A 16,285-nucleotide genomic window follows, 5' to 3' on the forward strand; every position below is an offset into this window, starting at 1 on the left:
AGTAACAACAATCATTTCCTAGTGTATTACATGCAAAGTGATAAGTTAGGTATCTCTAAATCCTTGGTCCGGCATCTAGAGAATTTCACCCTGCACCTTGGTCCGGCTACGTGTGTATAATTTACTAACTCTTACCTTTACCTCATATTAGACATCATAATCGATGTTTGGCTTAGTTATTACTTCGCACCAATCGACACTAGCCTATTAGATAGTATCACACTAAATCTATGTTGATAATTCTTTTCTTGTTGATTACCTCTTTGGTCCGGCAAGTAGCAACAAGGCGAGTTCTAACGCGTGCACTCGTTAAAAAGAGTTCTAAACAAAAGAATTATCAATGCATGCAAAACAGTATTCAAGAATTGCTTATTTACTATTCATACTTTGTTAATCGCTCATGGTTCCAACAACCCTAGTTGTGGATTTAGTTACCCATATTAGCAAGAACACAATTCATAGTTTTGGATGAAGAAATTATGAACTTACGTAAAGAGAATAATAAACCCAGAAATTTAACTTGAATTGCAGAGCCAAAATCTTCAAAACGAGCATAGGAAATTAATAATTACTAGAGTTGCAAATTAATCTCCAAAACCACAAAGTAAAACTAGAATAATAATGTCTAACCCCCAAAAACGAGGTTTACATGCCCTATTTATAGAAAACAAATCCTAAATTAAAAGGGAAACAAATTTAGGAAAGTTCATTCAGGCACGCGTCTTCATTCCACGAGACTGACTTACGAACCGTCGATGGATCTACGGTCCGTAAGTCCCTTCCATCAGCCAGGACTTAGAAAATATTTCAGCTTCCAAAAATCAGCTTCTCTGAAGAAAACGACGGACTTGCAGTACGGACCGTAGATCGATCCACGGTCCATCAATCCCCTCCGTAGCTCCACACTTAGAATCTTCAAAAATCAGGTACTGGAACCCTCGCAGTCTCATTCGACGGATCGATCAATACTGTCCGTAGATCAATGGCCGTCAATGGCCACCGTGGTTCCACACTTGGTCAGATTTCCCTGATTTGTCATCCATACCTTGCCTGCTGATCTACGATTATCACCTACGGATCGTCAATAGACCCTTTTTCTGCATTTCTTTCAGCTGTCTCTATACTTCTGTGCCTGAATATCTTTCCTGCAAAATACAATAAAAACACATAAAAACCAATACAAAAAGGCCCTAGACACACACAACTTGTAAGTGAAATGTATTAGAAGTACTGTAAACTCACGGTATATCAACCATCTCGTAGAGTAAAGACGGGAGTTGTAGTCAACCTAGTCTTCAGTTCTAAGAAGCTTTTCTCACACTCATCTAACCACTGAAACTTGACCTTTTTCTGAGTCAACTTGGTCAATGGGGAATCTATGGATGAAAATCCTTCCAGAAATTTCTTATAATAACCAGCCAAGCCCAAGAAACTTCTGATATCTATTGGAGAGGTGGGTCTGGGCCATTGCTTCACTGCCTCTATTTTCTGAGAATCCACTCGGATTCCTTCACTAGATATTGCATGACAAAGGAAAGCGACTGATTGTAACCACGAATTCATAATGACCATACCGAGTTTTGAAGGTTGTCTTTGGAATGCCGCTATCTCTGACTCTGAGTTGATGATAGCCGGATCTGAGGTCTATCTTTGAAAAATAACTAGCACCCTGAAATTGGTCGAACAAGTGATCAATCATGGGGATGGGATACTTATTCTTGATAGTGACCTTGATCAACTACGATAGTTAATGCACATTCTGAGAGAACCATCTTTCTTTTTCACGAACAACACTGGAGCACCCTATGGAGAGATACTAGGTCTGATAAAGCCCTTATCTAGAAGGTCTTTCAACTGTTCTTTCAATTCCTTAAGCTCAACTGGATCCATTCTATAAGGAAGAATCAATATAGGCTGGGTATCTATAAGGAGATCTATTCTGAAGTCGATTTCCCTTTCGGGAGGAACTCCGGGAAGATCTTCTGGAAACACTTCTGGAAACTCATTTACAATTGGAACTGACTCAAGAACTAGGGTTTCAGAGTTTAAATCCTTAACCTGAACAAGATGATAAATATACCCCTTGGAAATCATCTTTTTGTCCTTGAGGTAAGAGATAAATCGACCCATAGGCATTGCGATACTACCCTTCCATTCTAAGACAGGCTCATTTGGAAACTGAAATCGAACGATTCTAGTTCTATAATCGATTGAGGCATAACAAAAATGTAACCAATCCATGCCTAGAATGATATCAAAGTCTACCATTTCTAACTCTACAAGGTGTGCTGAGGTAACTTTCTGAGAGACTGTGGCATGACAATTTCTGTATACCCGTTTAGCTATAACTGGGTCACCAACTGGAGTAGAGACTGAGAAGTGTTCTGAAAGAGTTTTTGGATTGACACTGAAGTTTACTGCTATATAGGGAGTTACAAAGGAAATAGTATCTCCTAGATCTAACAATGCATAAGCATCTAAATTAAAGACTCGTAACATACCAGTGACCAAATCAGGAGAATCTTCCTGGTCCTGGCGAGCCTGGAGAGCATACAACTTGTTCTGGCGCTGACCACCACCTGTACCAGATGACACACCCTGTTGAGTTGGGCGACTTGTTGGTGCTGCTGGAACTATAGACTAAGCCCTATTATTGTTACCTCCTTGCCCCTGCCTAGCAAAATGGTAATCCTTCAACCTAAGGCCAGACTGACCACACCCAAAGCACCNGGAGAGCATACAACTTGTTCTGGCGCTGACCACCACCTGTACCAGATGACACACCTTGTTGAGTTGGGCGACTTGTTGGTGCTGCTGGAACTATAGACTAAGCCCTATTATTGTTACATCCTTGCCCCTGCCTAGCAAAATGGTAATCCTTCAACCTAAGGCCAGACTGACCACACCCAAAGCACCCCTTTTTTGCCTACAAGACACTCGCCTGGATGGTTCTTACCACACTTTGGACAAGTTGGGAAAGTCCTATTACCTGAATTACTCTCCTGAGACTTAGAGCCTGATGCCCTACCTTTCTGATCCTGTCAAAACCTGGGGATAGAGCAATAGTTGATGAAGGTGCTGAGGCTGTAGACTACTATTGAAGTTGTGAGCGATTTTCACCATTCGATTTTTACTGACAGTATTCATAATTCCATGTTTTAGCCTTCTTGTTGTACTTAGTTATTTCCTTAAGCTTATCACCCTCAACCTATTGAGTGTGAGTCATAATCTTGGAGATATTCATATCCTCTAATAACATAACATTTCTGCACTCTGTCTTCACCAAGTCGAATATCCCAAACAGAAACTTGCTCATTTGTGCCCTTGGATCGGCAACCATGTGTGGAGCATACCAGAGAGTGGGTTTACTTAAGTCCGTACTTGGACTGACATTGTACCTTGCCTCAAATTCATGAATTCTTGTGCTTTAGACTCTTTGAGTGAACCAAATGTGAGTCACATCCTTAAGTTGGTAGGATGCCAACTCTACCCTATCATTACCAGTCACTTCCATCACTCTAAAAAATTTCTTAACCTCGTCAATGAAGTTCTGTGGGTCCTCACCAACTTGTGACCGTAGAAATTCAAGCGGATTCATTTGAACAAAATCTCAAACCCTAGCTAATATGTACCCACTAATTGTTCTGGTTGGCTACACTCTGAGCCAAAAGTTGTATGTCATTCTGAAACTTTGCATTCAAAACCTCATGGTCTGGGACTGGAGGGAGTTTGTTAGCGTTGTGTGCATTATTATTCCATCTGTAGGCTCTACGAGGAGGCATGATTTGAAACATAATACGACGAATTAGAATGAAAAGTTGGATCATACCTCACACACGATAAGAGTAGCAAGAAAGTGAATTTTTTTCTAAAACACTTTGTAGCCTCCCTCTCATTAGATGTGGTGCACTTCACACCCATGAAAAGGACTCTACTTAGTGCGTCTAGAACCTAATGCTTTGATACTAAGTTTGTCACACCCCGAGGCTACCCCCTTGACGTAAACACGAGACCTAGGATCATGAGTGACCCCAAGCTAACCCTGTCTAGCATAACATAAGCATGCATACTGACATTATCTAAGAAAACAAGAACTAATGCGGAAGCTAAAACAATAGTTAACTGAATGTGGGGAATACCCAATACTAATCTGAATATATATAAATAATATCTAAGAGTTTAGTGATACTGAACATCATCCAAAAACTAAAGCTGAGTCTAACACTATGTTTGAAAAATCCTCTAACTGACTAGAGTTGCTAGGACATGCCCCAGCTAACTCTAATAAAACTGAAACTAAAATAAAAGACTGAAAGAGAAAACATGTCTATTGTCTTCGAAGTATGAGGACTCACCACTGAAGCTGCTGAATATGGATCAAGAACCAATTTACGCGTGATCTAGATGCTGAGTACCTGAACCTACATCATGAAAGGATGTAGCGCAAAGTATGCGTCAATACTTGGAATGTACTGAGCATGCATGATATGGATAATAGTTGAACAACCATTTATAGCTGAAGAATAATTGAGCAATGACATAATCTAAATTATAACAATAATACTGAATATACTTAAATGAACTGACCTGAATGAAATGACCAAGTACTGATTTTTAACATAACATCTTGAGACTGGATGTTGTTGTATAACTGAAAACTGGTCAAATGCACTAATAGTCTGACTGTGGGAGCTACTATTAGCCACATAAAACCATGTGAGCTAAACTTGGAGTCCGATGTATACGCTTCATCGAGAGGACCCAATATACCTTTCCAGGGGTATAAAGGCATGACTGGCATGATCACTAAATCTGATACCCACAGAGGGAACTTATAAACCTACGGGGGCACGTAGTTCTGGGACTATGAGGGGACTCTAATCCCTAGTCTAACTCGGTTCTAAGCCTACTCCCAACTGTAAATGTGTGAGACACAACATAACTGAAATACTGGATAGCTCACTGACATGCAAATCTGAGAATGCAACATTTATGTACTGAGAATGAAACATTCGAAACTGGAGCATGTATATCTATTTAACTGACCTAGCAAGTGCAATTCATGAACTAAGAGAATCTACACAACTAGGGTTCTGAGTTTCATGCAAGGAACTAAGAAACGATTCCACAACAACATGATATTCGATTAGGAATACTATAACATGTAAATCACAATCAATCTCTAAGGTTTTAGAAACCTTAGGTCTAAACAAGATATAGGAATCAAGAATCTAACTGAATTCTAGGGACTTAGTGGATGCAAGGAACCCACTAGTGAAATCCCACATAACTGGTGACGAATTTCACAGAGAATCCTTCGATTTCGGGGATGGAACTGAAGAAACATTGTTGAATTTTTTGAAGGGTTTGGGTCACCTCTTTTCTTCTCTTTTGCTATAAGTTTGATGAATTTTTTGTGAATAAAATGATTAGGGTAGGTTCTGATTAGAATACTAAGCTTAAACTGAGTAAAACGACGTAGTTTAGGTATCCAACGCATAAAGGAAGAGACCAAAATGACCCCAACTTAAAATCTAGCAAGGCCAACCACAGTGCCGTTGATGGTCCGTCGTGGGGACCATGACCCGTCAAGTGGGTCGTGGTTCTTGGCAAGTGTCTACTGGTTCAGGGCCCTTCCCTCTACGGTCTACTTCACGGACCGTATGAAAGATCACGGACCGTGACGGCTACCGTGGTCCTTCACTTGGGCTAGGGGCCTACTGGCTCAGCTTCACAAGCCTCACCATGACCCATTATCAAGTCCACATCCCGTGGTCTGACGCTTGAGCCTTGGTTGCTCTGTCTCACCTCCACGAGCCTTCCTAACGCCCATGTGGTGGTCCACGGCCCGTGAAGGGTCCTGTGGTCCACCAATCTTGTGACGGTGTGAACCACGATGAGGGTGAGAGACCGTGGTTCCTTTCATGGTTCGTGAACCCCTCCGTGGTTCACAGATTTTCTGTTGTTCTATCTGAGCTAAGTTTTGAGGTGTTACACATAGTTTTGTTTAAGTTATAAAGTAGCCCATTGGGCGCTCTTGTTACCTATGTTTTAGTATGAGTCATGGTGTTTGTTTAGTTTCTTATGAGTCTACAACTTTAGCATGAGTTTAGTATATTAATTAGCAAGTACTCGTACAAATCCTTAATATCCGCTCCTTTCTAGTTGGAGACATGACAAAGATTATAAACTTGTGAATCAATTTATGAGTGGCTAAAATTTATCTTTCTAAGGTTTCGGCTACAAATGATTGTGGAGTTGTAAAACTTTAAGATGAAGTTTGGTTATTGTATGAGTTATTCTTATGTTCGTATTTTATTAGTTTGATGCTTGATCACCATTGAAATACAACTATTGTCTTGTATTGAACTCAGGAAAGGGATTTAGAGATAGAATACGAAATATGAAAAGTGAGTTCCTTTTTTGCTAAACCAAGTAATCGATGTGTAACAAGGATAGGGATATACCTAGTTTGCCTCGCTTGGCTAATAAACTAGAAGATAGCGTAATGCTCTGAAATTGGGCCAATCCCCAATCAACTATGTAATTAGGTATCCAATTTTGGTAGAAGGTTAGATGCTCGAGAGACCATAAGCATATTGTCAACCTCGTAAGTCAATAATTCGATAACCAAAAAAAATCTAATGGTGCAAACACTCTGCACGACTTCACATGAAAGTCCTGGCCTTGGAATTTCCTAAATATTGTAATAACCCTAGTTTGAACTAAAGTCATCGTCACTTAGCTTTACTATTAACACCTCGACTTTTTGAAACATTTAAATTAACTCGTATCTTCGTGGAAACACAAGGAGGGTGGGTAATAAATTAATAATAATGTGGTATGTCATATTTCAAGTGTTCAAGGGTTGTATCTCAAGTTTTGAAGTTAGGTAACTGGAAAAATAAAAGTTGACGAAAGTTACCGTAAGTTTCTTTTTAAAGATTTCTCTGAAATTTGGGTCAAATGTCTCGGAGGTTTTCTCCCAATAGGTTTTAGGCCCAAAAGTGGCCAATACCTGAAAAAACAAAACAAAATAATGAAAATCTATTGATAGAAAAAACAAACAAAATGAAATAAAGAGAAAATATTAATCAGAAATGGAAATATCTCGATGAAGCCGACCCATCGTCTTCCTCACCTTTGGCCGCCATTGATTAACTCATAAACAGATGAAATTAATGAAGAAATCCTTCTTAACGAAAGATATTAGAGATGAGATGCAATGAGCTTGGATAGATTACATCCAGAACGCTCAAAACTCTTAAAGGTTTAAAAGACAGATTGTGGGTTAGATCAATTCATTTCGTTCTTTAGGGAAGATCTTTGGAATAGGAAAGCCAAAGCGGATCTATCAAAATAGATATTCTAAATAAATACTTGGTCGATATGAGACTCTTTCTTAGTTCAATGGGGTTAACTCTCACAAGTGCCATGTAATCGTGTTTGAGGAAGACTTCTTCAATTCGATGTAGCCCAAATCAGCTCTTTTATGTTAAAGGTAAGCTCTATAATCTCAGCCTTTTAAGAAACTATTATGATTAATTGCTTGTTTCACAGTAGTTCTCTGGTTGGTGCGCCTCTGGACTTATAAGCTCCTATCATATAGCATTCTAAATAAGTCTTGCCCCTTTTCTTGTTTATTCATTTGTCTTATCAAAGCGAGAAGACCACAACCCTAATTCCTTGTCCTTTGACATATTGAGCTCCGAAGGAGCATATACCATTGCCTAAACAACTCAGATATAAGATCAATGATCTTTCTATAAGATAAATCTTGTTGAGCTCTTCTCAGTGTTGATTTGACTAGATGCTCATGTCTATGTAATGTAGTTTTTGTTCTAATTAAAATGCAAAATAAGGATTTTGACATTTAGTAACTCTTAAATTAGGAACTTTCTTGGCATATAGGATGATGAGTGACTTCCCTTTTTAGGTACCTCCTGAAACAAATTAAAAGCTTTAACATCTGTACCAGTGCTAGGACCTTTGCTTCTAGATTTGTTTTGATATTCAGACCATATGATTTTGCATAAATGAAACCTCCTTATCAATTCCTAACAGAGGAACCCCTAGCACTATGTCCTGAATTACCTTTTGAGGCTTTATATGAGCTACATTTGTACATTTCAATACCAAAAGATGACTAGTATATCACCAAAGTAGCTATAATAGATTTGTAACCTTCAAATAATTTAATCAACATAGGATCATCTTTAGGAATATTCCTCAACCAAGAATATCTAAACCATAACAAGACTAAACATTTCTATTGATTTATGTTGTCATGTTAAAATTTGAGATTTTTCCTCCATGTTTTACTCTATTTCTCCCTTTTAAAATCTGCCAGAGTATAAAACCAAGGATAACATTAAACAAAGGTCTCAATTTAGATGTTCATTTAGCATTCCATTATTTAAAAATAGTGTCCTATAGTTGCAAGAAAGTCCCCTCCACACCCGCTGCTCTAGCAAACATTTCCCACAACAACTTTGCATTACAAGAGATAAAGAGGTGTTCCAATGTTTCATTAACATTAATGTCACAACAACAATAACGAACCACCTTGTCTAGTCCTACTCTGAAAAAAAATTCCCCAATAGGAATTCTTTGTTTGATTGATCTCTAGAAAAAACAGATTTTAAAAAGAGTGCCTTTGTTTCCAAACCTGTCTAAACCTTTCATGTGTTACTCTAGGGGTCCTTATAACCTTCTATATTGAATTAAAATAGAACCTACATGAATGATTGAGAATCCAGTAAAGTTTAGTCACCTCCTCACACTCTTACACTATATCAATCTTATTAAGTATATGTTCTACCACTCTTTCATGAAAATTATGTCTTAGTAATTCTTCATTTCACCTGCCCTCTTGCATCAACTGATTAATATCATCCTAAAAAGGATAAGTAGAAAAAGACACTCGTAGATAGTAGTGTAATATTTCAAGTTGAGTCCAATCATCAAACATAATACTAGGGGATCCACAGTTAGGCTACCACCAAATTTCTTGATCAATGCAATCCCTAGCCGCTAGCATATGTTTCCAAGTCTGAAAACCTCACTTCCACTTCACTATTTGAGGCCTACATACTTGTTCCACATGAGATGAGACAATATAGTGTTTTTGGTCCTAAAATTTCACCAAAGATTTGCAAACAAAGCTCTTGAGACGTCAAACAATAACCTGAATCGCAGACCTCCTCCCATCTTAGGTTGACAAATTTCAGCCCAAGAAACCTAGGGCTTATTTCTGCCCACTTTCTTGAAGCTCCAAAGAAATCTTGCAAAAACTTTGTGTAGATTATGAATCACACATTTAGGTAGAATGATTACATATAATTCATATATAGGTATTCTTTATAAAACATTATTGATTAGAACAATCATTCCTCCAAAAGATAATAATCCCCTTTCAAAGCTTGTAACTTATTATGTATTTTCTACATCAGATCAGCAGAGTGTGTTTTCCTTTTCCTAGCATGCCCAATTGGGCATCCAAGGTAAGTTAAGGGAAAATTATCTCTAGGAAAACCTGCATATTCTTCTACAAGCTAAATATCTGTTTGAACAATCATAGAATGCATAATAAAGACATTTTTTTCTTTGTTAATCTTCTATCCTCATTTCCTTTCATAGTCCTGCAATGTTTTCATCAACAATTTTATAGAGAACCAATCAACATTAACAAAATCACGATGTTATTAGCATAGGCTAAGTGAGTATTGTTTTCACTCCACTTAGGTAGACCAAAATCCTTATAATACGAATATAAGTTATTTAGAGCCCTAGAAAGAACCTCAGAATAAGGGGATTGAGGATCCCCTTGCTTTACCCTGATAACACTCAAATTACTCACTAAAACAATTAAATGAGTAAGCGATCACTAGCAATATAAGTATCCAACAAAAGAGTCGGGGTCGAATCCCACAAGGAGTGATCTAAATGTAAAAATTTAATGAGGAATATAAAAGTGCAAACCAATTCATTGTAGTAATTAGGACAAGTGGGTGGATAATTCCACCAAATTTAATAAAAGGATTTTGGAATCAATTATCACAATTTGACTAAAAATAGGGATTAAACAAGTAAAACATGACGTAGGGGCATGTGAGTTGGTATCGACATCAAATAAGGGTGCTTGCTCAATAATGCTAGACGAATATGGATAGGCTGGGTAATCTCTAACGACACAAAACTTTTTTGATCTCAATGCATCATTTCATAGAATCTCTTTTCGGTCTCATCCATGTAAAATACAAATACATTACTAAAATCTCTCTTTTGAGAAGATTTGACAATTAGAATGGAACTATAATTTCTCTTTCGAGCAAACTACAATAATCAAACCCAATTTGCAAGTATTAAGCTATTCACCCACTTCAATTAATCTCTTCAAGCATCAATCAAATATCTAAATTACGATTAATTTTGCAACCTAAACCCATAAATTAAGCCAATGTTAAATAGCTAAAATCCATGAGTGAATATCAGAAAAGCAGAGAAAGACACTAGACCCACTAAATTAAATTAACACCAAATTTTATAATCAAACCCCTAGATTTGAGGTTTTAACCAAACATCACAAAAGGAAAAGAAATTATACTTATTATGTTTTCAGCCATTAAAGTGTTAATAATTAACAATAATCTTCAACACCCACTTTGAATCGAACCCTCAATTACAAGATTGTTCAAAAACCCCCAAACTAAGAAAAAAGCTAAAATGGGTAGAAAGTAAAAGTTCCGCTGTCAAAAAATAAAACATCAAAAGATTAAAAAAATGTATATTTTCTTTCTCCTTTGGGCTATTTATATTTTCACATAAAGGTAGTCTGAAATTACATGTATGACTTAATTGGTGACATTAGTCGGGCTCGCCTATATGATTCGGCGGATCACTTTTCTATTTTTCAGCTCACCCTTTCTTGGCTTCAAAATTCAAGTGTTTGAAGCTCAATCGGCGAACTCTATTGAGTCAGCCTTTCACGTTCGACGAATCCCCGATTACCACCTTTGTTCTCCCATTTCTCCTTCATTTTAACTCAAAAGTCTGTCACTTTTGGTGGTGGAGGTTTTAGCTTGCCCAACTGCTTTGGCGAATCACCATTTACACTTTGTATCACCGACCTACCTTGAAGATTTTCAGAAGTGAACACCATCACTGTAGGTGATATCCCGACCTATTGGGCGATCCACCCATTGTGCTAGGCGATCCTCAGCTAGGAGTTTAACACTCTTTTCAATATTTTTGGATTTTTTTCTCAGATTCATCCTTGCCTTGTCATTTAGTCTTCATAGCTGCAAAACATCAAAATATCCTCAGATAAAGACATAAAAATAGGCATTGAGGACACTATTTGTTGAAATAAAAAGGCCCCAAATGATTCAAAATCTCAGACTCATCAAACCCCTCAAGTAGAATAAAAAAAACCCAGAAGTTTGTCCATTAATCAACACATAGTACCAGTTATTTGCAACTAGTCTCCAAATCTTTTCAGAAAGTAGAAAGCTCATATTTTCAAGAACTTACATAAAAAAACTTTAGTCCACTCTATCATACGGTTTTGCCATATTAAGCTTAAAGACTACATTAGTAGTTTTACTCCTTTTTTTCCCGATGTCTATTATAATTTCTTGCGCAAGTAAGACATTCTCTATAATGCTCATACCTTTGATAAAGTAAAACTGGTTAGCAGAGATAAGCTTTGGTAACAACACCTTTAGTATGTCATGGATACGTCTGGAAATGACCTCATTTAGAAAATTACTACATTTGATAGCCAAATTGGTTAGTAGAGATAAGATTTGGTAACAACATCTCTAGTATGTCATGGATACGTCTGGAAATGACCTCATTTAGAAAATTACTAAGACTGATAGGTGTTAAATCTGAAAAAAAAAAAACACATTCTTTTTTTGGGGTTAAAATCAAATTTGTATGAGTAATAAACTTAGGTAAAGTCAAAACATTAAAAAGGTACTTACTACTTCAAACATATCATTACTGACAATGTCCCAGTAAACCTGATAGAAGTGACTAGTAAAACCATCAAAACCACATACACTATCTCCATTTAGCTAAAAAAAAAAAACTACCCTTCTGACTTCCTCAAAGGTAGGAGGTCTATTCAAATCATCATTATCTTCTTCAGTTATCACAGAAGGAACCAAATATAGTACATGTCAGCTAACCTTATATTAAACTGATCTTGATAAAATTCAATGGCTTCATCCACTACTTCATTACCTTCAGTCCATGAACCATCAACTTTTTGGATATTAAAAATTTCCAATCTTTTCCTTCTACCTTTTACAAGACAATAAAAGAATTTTATATTTTTATCTCCCTCTGTGAACACTAAATACCTAATTTTTATCTCAAAAATACCTTCTCAAAGTGTAAGTACATATTATACTCAACATGAGCTCTACTAAGTATTGCGTTGATGGCAACAATATATGACTCCTCAAATAGTTGTTCTTTAACTCTAACAATATCTTCCCTGATAAGGAGTGGTTGAAAATATCTTCATAACAATCTCTACCCTATTTTGATAGTGCTTGTTTAGTTATCTTTATTTTCATCTTCAGGACAATAAAGACATCTGAATAACCTTTAACAACTCAATTTTGTAACACCACCTCTTTGTAATCTTTTTTTTCCGTCTAAAATTTTAAGAAATCTGAAAAACTTATGGAAATATGGAACATGTCCACCATAAGATAGAAGCATTAATGCATGATCTAACCTAGATCTGGCTAGAATTTCTAACCCACATAACACATTTCTCCTAGATAAAAATGATAACAAACAATCTGTCCAATCTTTTAAAGATGAACTCTTCATCAGCCCCACCATTCCACCGTGTGAAAGGACTATCTTTAAAGGTTAAATCAACCAACTCACATGAGTTTACAAAGAAAGAAAAATCTTCCACCTCATTAGGATACACTAGCAGTCCCCCAATCTTCTTTTCAACATTCAAAATGACATTTAAATCTCCACCTACCAACCAAGGGTATGCCATGTTTTGGCTAATATGATAGATCTCATTCCATAATTGTAGTGTCTTAAAGGGATTATATTTTGCATATATCAAAGTATTAATCATCTGATGACCATTATCAAAAAGTAACTCCACAATCAATTATTATTCTGAGTATTACATCCATATGTACAAATAATCATATCTTATCGTTTACATTATAATTTTCATAAGTCATGCCCAATCTTCTTTTATATTGCTGAATATGCCTTATTTCTTGAAAAAGTTTCATCAGTGCCACCAAATCAAATTTGTGGTTCCTATGAAACATTTGAACTCGATGGAAAGAATGACGAGGCCTCATAGATTTGATATTCCATATGAGAGCTTTGTACTTCATTTCAAAATAGATTTTCCAAACATCACAATATTAACCCTAGATGATCCACTCATTGAGGTTTATTCTTTCTCTTCTTTTATTTATCTTGAGGTGATACTCATGCTTCTTTACAAACTTCAGAGAAATTCTGTTGGTTTCAAATTCATTATGTTCCTCCACCTTTAAATTTATCTCTTGTGCTGGTATCACTTATATTGATTTCTCCTTATTTACTACTTGATGAAAGACTAGCTCATGAAGCATTTTCATAGGATTACTCTGTTGACTTTCAACAAAAAGTACTATTAGTTTATCATCTCGTATTGATGGCTCTTTTATCAATTGTTTTCCAAGTGATTTATTAGTTCTCTCCACAATATTATCACTATATGGAAGGGCTAACAAATCTTCTTGCTTAGAGGCATTTGTAGCATCAACAATATCAATTTGCAAAGGAGTAGGGAACTCCTCTTCTTGACTAGTATTAGTTGTATGCCCCTTAACCAATTTTACAATAGCTTGATTTTCAACACTGCTACTTGTGTTGATTTCCTCTGTTATGCTCTACAGGTTGGAATGTTCAACAACAACTTTGTTCAAGTCTTCATGATCATATTGATATATTTAACTCATCTAATTCTGGCTTTTGTTGTGATCCATATTCATTGATGGATCATTTATATGTTGTGTTTGTAATTGTGTTAGTTTCTTCACGGCTTTCTTTACTTGTGACTACATGCATACTAGTACCATGTTCCTCATGTTTGTTGTAGAAGTCATTATGAATCCACCCTTTAATATTCCTCTACTCCAAATTATCTTCTAAAACAATAATATCCTTTGTTGCATTTGCATTCTCTGTATCCTCCTCTGTAAGTGCATTGAAAGGGTTACTAGTGGTAACATTTTCTTTCTCTATTTCCATTCCAAAGGTATTAACAAAGTTGATGTTATTCCTGATGAATCTTCTGCTAGTAGGAATCCACTACTTATAATTTCTTCTTGGGAATCTTTATTGTTGTTGTTGAGATGCTTCCTTTTGTTTCTCCTTCTTCTCTTCTGTTTATTCTTTCCTTTTTAATTCAGGATGAAGAATTCTATCGTCATCTTCATTATGACCCTGTAATCTGCACTTCTTGCAGTACTTTGGAAGCATACCATATATCACTTTTACCTTTTCAACTCTAAGTGAGTTCTTTGAGGGATCAGTAACTTCTAACTCCACAAACTTAGGTAAATCACTCAGTAAATCTACTTGTACTTTAACCATTGCACAACTTAGTCTCATCTTGTTAATAGTTACCTTATCAAGGTGAATTGATTTCCTAATTGTTGAAGCTAGTGAAAATAAAGATTCCTTCCCAAACAATGTAGGCTATAGATCAAGGAAGAAAATTCATACCATAACTTATATGGTTTCTTCAACAATCTTGAATTTTTCATCATAGATTAAGGCCTCATAGGGTATGGCATACCTTCCTTATCAGTAATATAATAAGAAATAAGAAGGCCTAGACATCATGTTCACAAAATCTTCAAATAACTTCAGCCTCATTAATACATGCCTATTTCTCAACAGTCCCAATCTTACGATCTCATTTGATATTACATTGAAATGGAATTAGCTCCTTTAATTCCTCCAATTTCGGCCAACCTTATGAAAATTTTGCTATGACTGCATATTGAAGGTTTTCTAAGGTGTTTATCCTTTTAACTTCATCCTCCGTCCATGTCACACGCAGAACACCATTATTATAAGTAGACAACTTAAACAATATCAGATCACCTTCAGGGGCTTTGATATCCGGTTAATTCATATTTGTGGGTTTCAAAATGCTGCATCTTTGCCTTCTTTAAATTTCAAAACGCTCCCCCGTTAGGCAAATTAGATTCTCTAGGCAAATCAATAAGGTTCTTATCTGAATAAGATGTAGAAGAAGAGGGGAGAGTAGAAAATTGTATATCAGAAGCTAATGGAATCGACTGACCAGTCACCATAATGGCCATGGGGTCAAGAGTTACATACTAGAGTTTGCATAATAGAGAGAGCGATCACTTCTGAAAAAATAAAAATATTCAAAGATATTGGAAATATGAATTTTAAAGTACACAATTAATTTTTTTAATAATTAATTGACTTTTAATATCATTGATCTGTTGTACAGTAGTATGATCAAAATAATGTAAGTTAACGTTCATGAAATGCTTTGTATATCATGGCTCAATTTGTACTTCAATTGAATTTTTTAAAATCGTGATATGTTTTGAATACATTTGTCTATAACTATTCAAAATTGATGACATTTATAGCAAGTGTTAAAAGCTATTTTTCATAGTAGAAAAATATATAAAATTTTAAATATGGTCAAGAATTCTTAAGTATGATAAATATAAAGTTTATGTATGGTAAACTAATGTATTTTTTTTAAAAAAAGAAGATTATAATTTTAGTAAATAAGTCTATTATTAAAAAAATAAAGTTGAATGATATATCATGCCAGCTAGGAGAGAAAGCGATTTTTGAGGTGTTTTGTATTTCTTTTTAAGAAAAATAGTGATAGTTGAGTAGTATTTTGGTCCTAATAATTGAAATGAAAGTGCTATTTGAATGTAATTTAAAAAACTTGAGTGATCATTTAAGGAAATAATTTAATTATTAATAAATAAAATTTTAAAAAGGTAATTTGTGAGGCTTGTCTTATTCTTCATGTTTAATAGTCAAGTCAAGTCAAATCAAATCAAGTGAAATTCATTTTTTAGAATTTTTTTTTACTAACTTTTTTTTGGCATAATACATAAATATGACTGTTAATTTGGTTTCAGTTAACAACTACGACCTCCAACTTTGGATGTGCACAAATAGACACTTAAACTTGTATAAAATTAAACAAGTAGGACGCCACATAAGACACAAAATT

The 16,285-nt window shown here is 35.7% G+C and overlaps 2 protein-coding genes across 4 annotated transcripts in view; both read right to left on the reverse strand.

Moving 5' to 3' along the window:
* The window catches only part of LOC125873377 (vacuolar protein sorting-associated protein 27), a 1,193,133-nt gene that overhangs the window by 447,387 nt on the left and 729,461 nt on the right, over positions 1 to 16,285 (reverse strand). The gene's annotated exons all lie outside the window — the stretch shown is intronic.
* LOC125873368 (uncharacterized) overlaps positions 1 to 16,285 on the reverse strand; it is a 414,450-nt gene that overhangs the window by 139,873 nt on the left and 258,292 nt on the right. The gene's annotated exons all lie outside the window — the stretch shown is intronic.

Source organism: Solanum stenotomum, chromosome 8 (assembly GCF_019186545.1).
Source record: "Solanum stenotomum isolate F172 chromosome 8, ASM1918654v1, whole genome shotgun sequence".
Lineage (NCBI taxonomy): Eukaryota > Viridiplantae > Streptophyta > Magnoliopsida > Solanales > Solanaceae > Solanum > Solanum stenotomum.